The sequence below is a fragment of the Astyanax mexicanus genome, chromosome 23, assembly GCF_023375975.1.
Source record: "Astyanax mexicanus isolate ESR-SI-001 chromosome 23, AstMex3_surface, whole genome shotgun sequence".
Lineage (NCBI taxonomy): Eukaryota > Metazoa > Chordata > Actinopteri > Characiformes > Acestrorhamphidae > Astyanax > Astyanax mexicanus.
The window spans coordinates 8,937,863-8,952,381 of record NC_064430.1 but is presented as its reverse complement, the minus strand read 5'-3'; positions in this window follow the sequence as shown (position 1 = coordinate 8,952,381).

The window sequence follows — 14,519 nt, the reverse complement described above, 5'->3', positions numbered from 1 at the left end:
AACATTTGGAAACATTTTGAAAAGGTTCCAGGAAGGTTATGAAAATGTGTGACGTACTGTAATTATGGTTCGCATCACAGTGAATCAGCATGTTTCCAGCATGCTACTATATATACAGCCAATCAAAATGTCAGTGCAGGTCACACTTCTGTAGACAGGCCACATGTAAAAGCTATGCATCAGTGCAGACATGAACAGACGCGTTTTCGTTTTGTGAAAGACAGAACGCATTAAGCTAGAGAACAGCCTGTCCCGGTTCCGTCTGCACGTGAGTCTACAGCACAGTGAGCTCTGCATGCTTTTGACTGATGGTCTGCATATGTGTGCGTAATCCACCAGCTCTGCACTCCTGTAGATGTGTGTACATGTTTCAGATTCCATCTCATTCCAGCTTACTACCAAAGAGCCTTCTAAACATCTTTACTTCATTTTCATCAAAGGTGTGAAAAATATTCACATAAATTACTCTGTAAGTAGAAATATAGATATTAGGGTTTAAAATACTTCTGTAGAAGTTTAAGTATCAACTCAAGCTTTTACTCTTTAAAGCTGATGTCCATAAGTTTTGGGATTTGGGGGATTTAGGGCCCTCTCTGGTGAGAATGGGTAATTGCACCGAGCATGCAGAAGAATCATTTTAAACTTGGCGGGTTTGATGCAGTCTCCATTCAGAGCGGATTAATTCCAGGTTATGTACCGTCAGAGAGAGAGAGAGCTCAGTCAAATACTTCGCTTAAACTACACACTCTGGTTTTACTATGGGTGAATGAGCCCTTCTGAAGTCTCCATTGCTCTACCAGCCACTGTGTATTTGTAGTCCAAAAAAAGAGCCAAAGAGTTGCAAATTAGCAGAAGTGTACAGTTGTAGTGCAGAAAATGAGCCAAAGAGTTGATAAGCAGCAGGAGTGTACAGTTGTAGCGCAGAAAATGAGCCAAAGAGTTGATAAGCAGCAGGAGTGTACAGTTGTAGCGCAGAAAATGAGCCAAAGAGTTGCAAATTAGCAGAAGTGTACAGTTGTAGTGCAGAAAATGAGCCAAAGAGTTGATAAGCAGCAGGAGTGTACAGTTGTAGCGCAGAGAACGAGCCAAAGAGTTGTAAAGTGTTGACAGTGTATAGTTGTAGAGCAGAAAACGAGCCAAAGAGTTGATAAGCAGCGAGAGTGTGCAGTTGTAGGTGCACTAGGCTACCTGTTTCAGCTTCATATATGCTCATTGTACATGTATGTATTTTAATAAAGAATATACATATAAAAAGAAGCTTAGTTGGGTTATTTCGAGAGCTCAAGTATTCTTGAGTCTCTGCACGGATCATCTTCATACTATGCTACATATGTCTGCTATGTTCTTGCTGGAGTGTGTGTGTGGGGGGGGGGGCGTGATGTGATGTGCCTGTGATGGATCAAAGTATAAACCAATAGGCAGAGGCGGTCTTTGCATAGAGGCATTGCTAGGCAACTGCCTTGGGCCCCTCCCACTGCAGCCCACTGTAGGGGCCCCCTGACTAGCTGCAAACTTTCCATAGGCCTACAGCTGGTAATTGGGGCCCTTTGGACAGTAATTCACAGATAGTGCGTTCAGAAATGGTGATTCTTGTATGTTTAAAATGGAAACAAAGACAACACAATAAATTACAAAGAAATACAGCTCCGTCCACACCCCCTCTCTTTCGTGTTAAAATGGAATATTCCATTCATGCCATGTGGCCCGCGAACGCGCGGAATTAAGGTGAAATTAAGTGTACAAGTGGGTTTTGAGCAAAGCCATATAGCACCACTTGCTACAAAAAGAAAAAAAGAAGGAGGCTAAACTAAAAACAGATGCTCTTGCAAAACTGATAAGCTTTTTTTATCAATAAAATACTAAAAATATTTAAAATTAATAAAAAGTAATTAATATAAAATAAAAACTAATTTAAAACACAATCAAAAGCTATCTAATAGTGCACAGAATAATATCAGTTTCAGTTGGTTTCAGTTTCAAATAATTGAAACAGCTCACCAAAACCTCTACCTGTACTTTATATTTGACAATATTTGATTGCTTTACAGGTCCTCACTCATCTTAATTTTAGTTGTTATATTATTTTTAGCCTCGCGCTGAATTTAGCTCCGTGCTGCGGGAGGGAGGGAGGGAGGGAGGGTAGGAGGGGGAGAGAGAGAGAGCGCAGCGCGGCTCATTTTGCCTGATTTCTCTTGATTAAATATCAATAAACATGTAAATTTAATACCTTTTAATACCATATATTTTAATTCACTTGATAGGACCTTATTTATTAATACGTTTTTTTTTTAACCGCAATGCTGCGCGTGCTTTTACGCTAAACTGTTTGATCCAGTTGTTATATTTTATTATATTAATACCATTTTAACGTTTTTCGTTTCTATGTTTTGAAATTCGTTAGATTATATTTTTGTCAACATTATTGTTATTTTTCTAATAATAATAGAATTTACATAATTTATTTTCAAAGTACCGTGCCCAACACTGGCTGACAATGAGCAAGTTTCCTGGCACAACCAGCATGAATGACATGAAATGTTTAAAATTAATACAGACATGTAGAAAAACGAAGACGAAGGCAAGCTGTAACCTAGATATAAATAATAATAGGATAATAATAATAAAACATTATAATAAATAATAGAATAATATGCCAATTAGGCATATTTGTAGCAATAGGGTATTTTAATGTTCATCCCTGACTCTAATTCATTTAAGTTATATACCTGATTTGATCTTGTTCCGTACAATCCCTGCTAAAGTTTTAGGTGAAGGAGACCTAAAGAAGGTCAGTGCATGTTTCTGGAAAAAAAAAAAAAAAAAAAAAACAGTGGGCGTGGCATCGCGATGGTTACCATCCATCGCGATGTTGGGTCATAAATGAGGATGGACGATGATATCGTCCATCGGCACAACCCTATTTCTCGCATATTAATGTTGATGGGCCCTCTAGCTAAATTCGCCTTGAGCCCCCAAATTGCTAAGTCCGCCACTGCCAATAGGGAGTCGGAATGGTTAATGTTTATACTTCTCTACATCCAATCACAATGAGATTCACTTTATCTGGATGGGGAGATTCATCTGGAAGGGGTTTTATTTTTGAACGAAAATAATTTAATAACTCTAGCAAAGTATAGATAACCAATTGTTAATTATGTAAGGTAATTAAGTATTTGAACCACCTCCTCTTCTTATACTTCAAATATAATATTTATAAAGGGCATCTAATTAGAGAGCCCTGGAGGCATTTCCATCTACAGTATGTGTAACACAGGGGCACCAAAAGCAGCAGGAGCACCGGGTACACTGGGTACATGCATGGAAACACAAGAACTACGTTTCCCAGTATCAGCAGAAAAACCAAAGGCAGCTCCGTGAGTCATCCTCACATCCTTGGCCCAGCACTAATTATGGGGATTTGTAATCCACAGGGTGGAGGGAACGCCATTGTGCTGAATTGCAAGAATCCTGAATCCAATTAAAGAACAGTAAATGTGCCTTAAAAGCTTCAGCTCAGAGAAAATTCAGCAGATTGTAAATTTCACAGTGATTAGACTGCATGTATGAAGCAGGAGAAATTAATATCAAGATATTTGACACCACATTAATATACAATGCTGTGAACAAGTATTGTCCTCTTTATTCGAGGCCAAATTCAACGCCAAACCACCATATCCTTCTAAAACACAGCTGAACAGCCAAACCAGCCAGAGCTGGGCCCCAAAATACACTGCAATAAAACAAATCTTGTATTACGAAGCTTTGTAAGTTTCAGGCAGGCCCGAAGCAAGGTAGACACACGCAAATACTTTAGACAAAGTTTATTAACTAAGTGGTTAAGCTTACAAGAGTTAGAAGAGGTGGCCATGGTCAATATCAATAGAGCAGTGAAAATAAACAACATTCCAGAGAGAGTAGTGAGATAAGCCAGGGACATACACGTAAAAATGCAAAAGAGCAAAAGGGGGAAGGTAAATGAAAAGTCAAAAACAGAAAAACAGAAAAAGGTCAGCAACTTACAAACAATAAACTGGGCAAGGCAAAAACTTGGGTCGGTAACAAAAAGGCAGAAAATACAAAAGAAATACTTCGTAGAAGAGCTAGTAAACTAGATTCAATACTCGGTTAAAAAGGTGAGCATACAGAGGGTTACATATACACAGGAGGACAGGTGACAACAATCAGAAGCTCGGAGAGCGGGAACCAGTGACCAGTGAAGTCAGGGAAGTCCGGTCTGGGTGCATGTTGGGAAGTGGAGTTTCATGTAGCAAGTTCAGAGTCCGTAGCAGGCAGACTGACAGGAAGTGAGTGTACAATTATTTTGCTTATTTAGGAACAATGAACTTAATTGGTCTAACTTAGAAGTCTTAACTTATTTTAAGTCATTGAAACTCAAAATAAGCAAAATAAGCACATCCTTTATTTAAGTCAAGGATGTTTGGTTATTGTAAGACATCTTACCTAGAAAAGAAAAGAAATACTTACTCCTGCTTTTAATTTTTTATTGATTTATCCTGGAGTGTGAACAAAACTACATGTATAGTTATTGGCTTTTTTTTACTGGCAGTACCAGTTTGTCAGAATTCCAAAATATACATAGATTTTTTCAGAAGTTACTCAACAAAAATACTCACTGATTCATTCAGTTTGCAGAGAAAGCCTTTACATGCACTTTATTGTCTGATTGTTGCAGAACAACACAGGAGTTAACAATCAGATCTTATTAGGAAAGCTTGTTTTTATTGTAGTGCCTCCTGAGGGCCCAAAGATCACCAGCATCCGATACTGACTGTCGCTTTTGTACCATATTCTCAGAATCTTTTGATTTGAAGATATTATGGTATGTACTGAAGATGGTGGGATTTTCATAGTCTTTATAATGCTTTACATTGCAACTAACTTGCATTACTGAGTATGAAAATGTATAAAAAGTATGAAGAGTTCATCTGCAAAAAGTGCTATCCTTTAAACATACCTTTTACTGGTTTTCTATTTTAACTCTTCCTACTTTTTAATACATTTTCATACTCAGTAATGCGAGTGAGTTGCAATGTGAAGCATGCTTTAACAAAACAAGGAGCCTTTTAAGCATTCAAATGGTATTTGAATTATTATGGATTTAAACACACATTTAAACAATTGCCTTCATAAAAATAAAACCCCTAAAGGAGAACTTCGTTGTTAAATTGATTTTTGGTGTAGTAAAACATGATAAAAAAGTACTTACCTTTGTTGAGTAGCCCACCTCCGCTCTCCTACAGCTTTCTGAGATCCAGTAATTTTGTGTTTTTTGCCCAGCACTCTGTATTTTGCCCCGATAAATAGCTTTTTACATCGTTATCCAGGCTTGAAGTAGCTAGTTATGCATGTAAACAGTGGTTTTTAATAAGCTTCTTGTGCACTTTTTAAGTTATTAATGCCTCGTTTTTGATGATAGGGCTGTCTGGATTCTACCTAGGAGGTGTGGAGCTACTTTGAGCCTGGATAACAGTGTAAAAAGTGATTTATACAGCCGTTGTACAGAGTGCTGGGCAAAATGCACAACATTTCTGGATTTCAGAAAGCAGTGGGAGAGCGGAGGTGGGCTATTCAACAAAGGTAAATACTTTGTATCATGTTTTACTACACCAAAAGTCAATTTTACACCAGAGTTCTCCTTTAAAAAACTTCGTAAATTTCATAAATGTCATAACGTGTACAATGCATTCTTTTTCAGCACAGCACTGGATCCCTAGCTGATGAATAATTAATCTCATGTGTTAATAGCTCACATTCTATATCAATGCATCATATTTGCACCTGGCTTATGTTTTGTATTAGTGAAAACACATATCTCTCATCATACGCTCAGCAAACCTTCCCACAAGCTTTAGGATTTGATCCTGTTGGCCGGCTGTGATGACAGATCCACAGGAACATTCCGTGCAACGCATTTCAATCAATTACCATGTGTTTTTGCTTACTCACATTATTCCAATAAAACATTCAATTTAATAATGTAAAAAAAAAAAAATGTTTCTTAATTAAATGGTTAAAGTGTAAAGAAAGTCAAAGAGAGTGGTTTGGCAGGAAAAAGGCATCATTCTGGAGGTTTTTGTTGAGTCAGAGCTGAGCACAGTGCTGGTGATATTAACCAGATGTCTGATATAGAGAGATTTGGGGAGGTTTAGGGAGTTTAGAGCCTCTAAAAGCATTTTTTAAAGATATTACATTAAATAGTGATGAATACATGGCCTGCGCTCTGAGAGTTTATTTGCCCCGTTTTAAGCAATGAGAAGAACATGGCGACAGGACAATTAGGTGCATTTTTATTAGGTATGTTTAACAGATCATTTAAAAAATAATAATTCAGCTCCATTTCAACACATTCTGATGAGAACTTTTGTCTTAACTAGGTATTGTAAATGTACAAATATTTTTACTTATTTTAGAAATAATAGATCCTACGCAGTTTTACTTACACAAAAAGTCACCAGTAGAGCTATTCTGTGATTTTTCTTGATTTAAGTCTTAGTTTACTCATTTTAAAAGTATAATTTATTTTTTAATTTGCTTAACATACAGATTTACATACAGCTCTGGAAAAAAAGTTTCTTTGATTTTACCAAATTTATACCTCTGGAATATAATCAAGAGGAAGATGGATGATCACAAGCCATCAAACCAAGCTGAACTGCTTGAATTTTTGCACCAGGAGTGACATGAAGTTATCCAAAAGCAGTGTGTAAGACTGGTGGAGGAGAACATGCCAAGATGCATAAAAACTGTGATTAAAAACCAGGGTTATTCCACCAAATATTGATTTCTGAACTCTTTAAACTTTATGAATATGAACTTGTTTTCTTTCCATTATTTGTGGTCTGAAAGCTATTTTTTGTTATTTCAGCCATTTCCCATTTTCTGCAAATAAATGCTTTAAATGACAATATTTTTATTAGAAATTTGGGAGAAATCATGTCTGTAGTTTATAGAATTAAACAACAATATTCATTTTACTCAAACATATACTTATAAATAGCAAAATCAGATAAACTGATTCAGAAACTGAAGTGGTCTCTTCATTTTTTCCAATGGATTTCTTTGCTGTTTTGTATATGTCATGTCAAAAAAAACAAAAAAAAAACAAAAAACACAGGTTTTCATGTGGTGTCCTGATTTTTTCACTTGGCCGTATTTCCCAGTAATGGCAGGGGACTGTGGAATGCATGAGTTGACCCTACTGTGCTTGTCTCTTGGCTGCAGAGCTAACGGCTGCTAAGATAATTTGCAGTCATTACATTCTGTACAGTTCATGCCATCTTCTGTTCTCCTATCAGTCATACACCCGGCGCATTGTTACGCCAAAGAGACGCGATTGTTCGGGGTAATTGAAAGGTTTTTAATGAGCCCCAATCCTTACAGTTTTAGCACATTGGACGAGGGGTGAGTGAAGGTTCAGGGAGTGGATGGGGAACGAATCAAAAGAGCCTACTGACTAAATCTCACTTCAATGGAAATGTGACCCGCGGCGTGGGCGTAAGAGGCGACGTCACTTTGGCCTGTGAAAAGAGCCACTGAGGTGGGCTGGAGGTTGATCTTTTACACAAAACCCTCATCTAAAAGGTATTTCAGTGGCTGCCATCACCATCTCTACAGCCACCCAGAGAGCATGAAGCACGAAGCATCTGCCTGAGTTCAACAACCAAACACATAAAGTACTCAGCCCAGATGTGAGCCGGGCATTTGGGCCATAATCAATTGGGCTAAACCTAGATTCAAACCCCCAGAAACAGAGAAACCGATACAAAAGAGGCTTAACATATGATTTTACTATCTGTGATGTTTATATGCAGACTTTGATACATTAATAATTCCTTTTTATCTCATTTTCACACCAATTGGGTTCACATACCCAACCTACTCATTAGTCAACCTCTTCCATCACTAGTAATGCTTCCCAACACTAGGAAAGTGAAGTCTAGCACATGTTTTTTCAGCTCTACCTGATGGAAGGATGTGGACAATCCTGCATTGAAGCATAAAGAGGTTCCATGCATGGTTAATAGGGCTAAATATTTGTTTTTTATACGTTTAATTGCAGAAAATTCAAATTCACTGATAAATGTTGATCCAAAAGAAAGGAATTTTTCAACTGCATTAAACTTTGTTAACAGGGAAATCCAGAAATCAGTGTTCTGGGAACCTCTGTTTCAGGGCTGTGTCAGGTCTACAAAAATCTATATTTCAAGTATATTTCATAATATTTTCTCGCTTTCTTACTTTTTTGCTTTTTTTTTTTTGGAAGCGGGCGTTTTGCATTTTTACTTCCAATTCAACCTTCCTTAAAAATGCTCCAATGTAATCCAATCTGGACTGACAGAGCCACTGCACCCATGTTGGAATCTGAATCAAGATTGAGATTGAAGAGTCGAGTAGAATGGCAAATTAATTAGTTTGAATCAGTGCACACAGAGCAATGTGTCTTTCAGTAGTTGTCCTTTTCTATCTTCTCATTGAGAACCAATGGAATTGGTACTCGAAGCCGATGGATAAATAACAGGATGACTGCCTCCACATTTCGTATAATAACCTGTGGGTTAAAGCAGGACAGTGGCCCGGAGAATAGATGGTCATAGATGGTTGGGAAATAGGTAAAGCATTTGGCCTTTGGAATGGCCTTACACTCTGCAATAAAGTCTGTGCCAGATCAAACCAATGAGTTGATCTGAAATCTACCAACTGTGCCAAAAAAATGGCTCAATATTCAACCAGAATTCTACCAAAACTTGTTAATGTCCACCGAAAGCAGTTGGTCAGTAAACCAGGAGATCTGGATAGTTAACCAGATAAGGTGTGCTCTACATACAGGTGCATCTCAAAAACATTTAAAACACTAAAAGGTGACGGATCTGTCCGTTTGTGGTTCCAGCTTCAGGAATCAGCCCTGTCCTTCTACTCACCACAATTATTACACAACATTTCCAACTCCTGCTTTTTGTATCTCTTCCTTTCCTTTCTGTTTTCTCTATCTATCTCTCTCAGGGTGACAACACTTCTGATTGTGTTTCTTAAAGATACAGACACACATTTTAAAGGTGTATTCTCAATTCACCACCTGGCTACATATCTCTTTTACATGTATGGAGATGCCCTGTTCCTGATGTTCCCAGCCTGGCTCTCCACTGCCCGCTGTGTTGTATTCCAGCTCTGCAACCCTGCACTGATTACCATTAACACACTCAGTATCTGTTTCTGTGTTAGCCATAGCTCTATAGTTTGTGCCCATCACATTTTTATATTCATAAATTAGTACCTCTTATATTAGCCATAGTTCACATTAATTCTCTGTAATGTTTTTGTTCTGTTATTTGTTTGTTGTTTTATTTGTTTGTACTGAGCGGGTCAACCCGAGTAGGATGGGTTCCTCGGACGGAGTCTTGGTTCCTTCCAGTGGCTTTCCTTGCCACTGTGTCACCATAAAATTGGCATCTCTGTGGTGCTGCTCATAAGAGGCGTGGACCTGTTTTACCTGTAAAGCGGCTTTGTGACAACCTTTGTTGTAAAAAGCGCTATATAAATAAAATTGAATTGAATTGAATTGAACTTTATTTTATTTATTAGTAATCAGATGAAAATGTGAAACTCATTTATTATATACAGCTCTGGAAAAAATTAAGTTTCTCTGATTTTGCTATTTATTGGTACAGTATTTATTTGAGTAAAATGAACATTGTTGTTTAATTTTATAAATGACCGAGACATTTCTCCCAAATACCAAATAAAAATATTGTCATTTAGAGCATTTATTAGCAGAAAATGAAAAAGAACTGAAATAACAAAAAAAGAGCTTTCAGACCTCAAATAATGCGAAGAAAAAAAACAAGATTTTTTTCATTACGTTTTAAGATATCAGAAATCAATATTTGGCGGAATAAACTCCGTTTTTTAATAACAGTTTTCACGCATCTTGGCATGTTCTCCCCCACCAGTCTTACACACTGCTTTTGGATAACTTTATGCCTTTACTCCTGGTGCGTCAATTTTAAGCAGTTCAGTTTTGTTTGATGGCTTGTGATCATCCATCTTCCTCTTGATTATATTCCAGAGGTTTTCAATTTGGTAAAATCCAAGAAACTCATCATTTTAAGTGGTCTCACATTTTTTCCCAGAGCTGTAGATGTATTTCATTTTCCAGCAGGACTTGGCACACTGCCCACACTGCCCAAAGTATCGATTGGTCTTACATAACATTCATATTTTCTGAGAGTAAACCACATTTATCATCAACAATAAAAGGAATAATATATGACTTTCACATTTTGATATTTAAATTACTGAAATAAAATAAATTTTCAATATTATTCATTTTTTTTAGATGCACCTGTAGTTTAATAGCCTAGACAGTCTGAAAACACATGATATCTGACTTTTGGAAATTAAATCCAAACCCTATTAAATTTGTTTTAATCTGGATGCTCTGGGTGCTTGATCTGATTTGAGCAAAAAATTTAATTTGGCTGAAGTCTGAACATAGCCTGTTTTAGATATACATAAGAGAAAGAAGACATTCACAGCACAGCATCCTTTCAAAAAATAGTTCCTATACTTCCTACAGATCTATAGATATTTCCTCCTGGCAGCTTAGAGACAGAAGCAGAAGCTGCTTACCTAATACGCCAATTTACCTCATTAGAAGCAAAGGGGAGGTGTGATGAGGTGCCAAAACTTATATAAACACTTTTTTGTGTTTTCTTGATTTGATTTGACAGACACCCTGCTTTCTGCCAGCTGGCACGCCGTACGTCTCGCCCACACAACCTGCAGCTGATACTTGCCAGCAGGCACTATACGCAAAGTATTTAGACCTACCCGAAATAATACCTCTTTTGTTTCGGGAATCACGTTCCACTCATATACTGACATGGCCTGTCAAGATGTTTACCAGCCCGTTTACCAGTCACGGCTGCTGCAGCTTTCCTACTGAAATTAAGTAAAACTAGTGGTAGTAGCTGCCCTACTGAAAAAAAAAGTAGATTAAAGTATACTAAGCATTATTACAGCGCTATTGCACCATTTTAAAAGTCAAATTGAATGCTTTTTAAGACCTTTTGAAGACCTCAATAAATATAATTTAAAAAACAAAAATGTAGTCATCCTTTCTGTAGTTCTCTCCCCGGTTAGCTAACTTTCTGCTAACATTAGTATGTTAGCTAACTCGCCGCTAATGTTAGCTAGCTCTCCACTAACATTAGTTCTATACCTGGTAACGTTAGCTAGCTCGTTTAGGCTAGCTAAAGTTAGTTTGTTAGATAGCTTGCTGCTAAAGTTAGTATGTTAGCTAGCTTGCACTAAAGTTAATGTTAGCTAGCTCGCCGCTAATGTTAGCTAGCTCTCCGTTAATCTTAGTTCTCTCCCCGGATTAGATGTTTCCCATCGGCATTAAACGCACCGTCTAAAAATGTAATACCTACAGCAAATTTACAGTAAATTTAAGACAATTTCAGACCTTAATTACCTAGATTTTAACTTAAGAGATTTTAAGACTTTTTAAGGACCCGCAGAAACCCTGTATTATGCTATAGTGCACTAAAGTGTACTTGTTGCCACATTATTAATCAGTATATTTAAGTGCTATAATGGAACTTTGTGTAATTGTATAAAAAATAGTACAAAAGTCTTACTTAAATTGTTTTAAATGTATTTAACTGTACTAAAATGTTATTATTTTAAATATACCTAAGTAACATTTAAACATACTACTTCATGTATGTAAACCCATACTTTAAATATGCTTACAGTAAAATTATAATACATTTAATGAGTACAACTGTATCACTATTATACACTGAGTATATTAGAAATATACTAAGAATGAATTGATGTTAAATAAATGTGATCTACTTACATTAGAGTACAAATATATGCTTCTTGTTCCTGTCTTTTGTAAGAAGCACACTTCTAGTATATTTCATTGGGTATAAAATATATATTTTAATATACTGTAGGCTACTACAATTTTAGCATGTTGCAAATTTACTTTAAATTTTATAAATTTAGCAATTTAATTTACTTTTTAAAAAGTTACATGATACATTGTACTTTAAGTGAACTACTGTAACAGTTGTTTTTAACATACTTTGCGTAAAATGTACAAAAATATATTTGAAAATAAGTATTTTAGAAGTATATTAAATTACATTAAACGGCTCAAACAAAGTGTACTCCATAGTAGTCTTCATAGAAGCTTTAATGAGTGTTCCAGTTACGTATAAAGAAGAATAACTAAGATGTAAGCTGTATCTCAGTATTAGGGGATATAATGCTGTACTGCTGCTGAGTCTGTTATATGTATTTATGAATATGACTGTGGCGTTGGCCCCCTCTGCTGGTAGGTCAGGGTTGTTACCTGGTTTATATTAACCCTTTGATATCTAGCTAGTTTTGGTGTATTTTTTCTCTGTTTTTGTCAGTTCCTCTTTCAGGTCTTATAACGCAGTAATTATATCAGACAGTCACAAGCCCTGGGCTCTTTTACTCCAGAAGACACACGGCTGCTCAAAAATATAATCATTTAAAATGTAAAAGGAAGCAGAATTGTTATATTTTCCTGGAACTGATCATGTTTTGGTCAAAAAAAATAAATAAACAAATAAATAATTATAATACTTATTTTTTAATGGATAGACTTTAAATATATTCACACCTAAGATATCTTTTCAAAAATGGTTAGACTAGAGTGCATATAAGTTGAAAGCATAAGAACAGTGATGATAGTTCATTACATGGCTTATTCATTATTACTTTGACAAAATACATGGAGAGCATCAGGTGGATTTATTTTTCTTGATAATCAATAATCACACCTCTAGGATGCATGTAGATACTAAAAACCTGACACTCAGAGCAGCCTATGCCTTTTAGTATTTTAATCAGGACACACAAAGAAAACTATATACAAAAATGTCAACTTTTTAGTCTGAATAAATCAAAATGTTTAGTGCATAAAAACTACTTAGTAAAATAAAAACTATATAAAGTAGTGCGCACACCGTACCTAGCTTTAGTTTGAGTAAAGCAGGTAGTTTCACACTTTTTCTGTGGACACTTTTGAGTCATTTACTGATATTATTTGGTTTGAAACATCATATAAATATGTTTGAAGCATTTTTTCTCACTGGGATGTTCTAACTATATATAGATTATGTTTATATGTGAAGGGATTCCTAAGTAATTAAGCTGAGAACACAAGGTGCAATTTTGGATGCAAAATTCGTCCGTAGGGTTCTAAGGATTAAACAATGACTGTAAAACAGTAGTAAGATTGGTGCTAAGAATTAAAAGCGATCTGTTTTAATGAATCAAACATGCTAAAGTCACTTTTTTTTAACGAATTAAATGAACTTTTCCTCTACTCCTCTATTTTATTTACTAGCAATTACTTTGTATTAATTATTAATGTAAAACAACACTATTTAACAGTATATATACAGAATTGAGCATAACAAATTCTGCCTTCTTGCTCTGTGCTAGTTTCCCAGTTTCACAATACTTCATATTGTTCTTCAATATGTTCTATTCAGTTATGCTACCCATCGAATATGTGCTTCTTTCTACCACGGTACATGCACTAGCCAGCATATATATTGTTTTACGTTTTCATGATAATTCTGTTTTGTTTGGGGTCATTATTTGACATTATAAGGTGTGTTAAATAAAGTTTTGCAAACTTAAATAAACTTAAATTTGGGTGGAGGAACATGGCTCTTATCTTCCACCCTATAAATATCTCCCCATCTCTCTCTTTTAAATTGTATCTTTCCTTACGAACTCCACTCATCAGAGAATTACAATGAATAAGAAACAAAATATTATAAACAATAAAAATAGGATTCTATTTCAGATATCTAAATACCCTACATACACTTCTGCCAAGAGCATGTTGTAATTTTTTTTTGGTATTTTTACCTTTAAATGTGAACTTCAGTGGGAACTTGACAATACGATACATACTTGATGGTTTGGAGAGCCATGTCATCTGCTGGTGTTGGTCCACTGTGTTTTATTATCAAGTCCAAAGTTACTTTATGCTTCCCTCTGCTGACAACATTTATGGAGATGCGTATTTCATTTTTCAGCAGGACTTGGCACACTGCCTACACTGCCAAAAGTACCAATTGGTCTTATGTAACATTCTAATTTTCTGAGATACTGATTTTTGATTTTTTAAGACAAACTCTTAAAATAGATCACTCTGTGTTTAATACATCTATATAATATGAGTTTCACATTTTGAACTGAATTACTGACATAAAGTAATACTCACTCACTCACTCACTCACTCATCGTCAACCGCTTTATCCGTTAAGGGTCGCGGGGGGCTGGAGCCTATCCCAGCCGGTATCGGGCGGAAGGCAGGATACACCCTGGACAGGCCGCCAATCCATCGCAGGGCAGACAGACACAGACAGACACACAGACACATTCACTCACACCTAAGGGGTAATTTCAATCAAGGTCCAATTAGCCTGAGTCTTTGGACT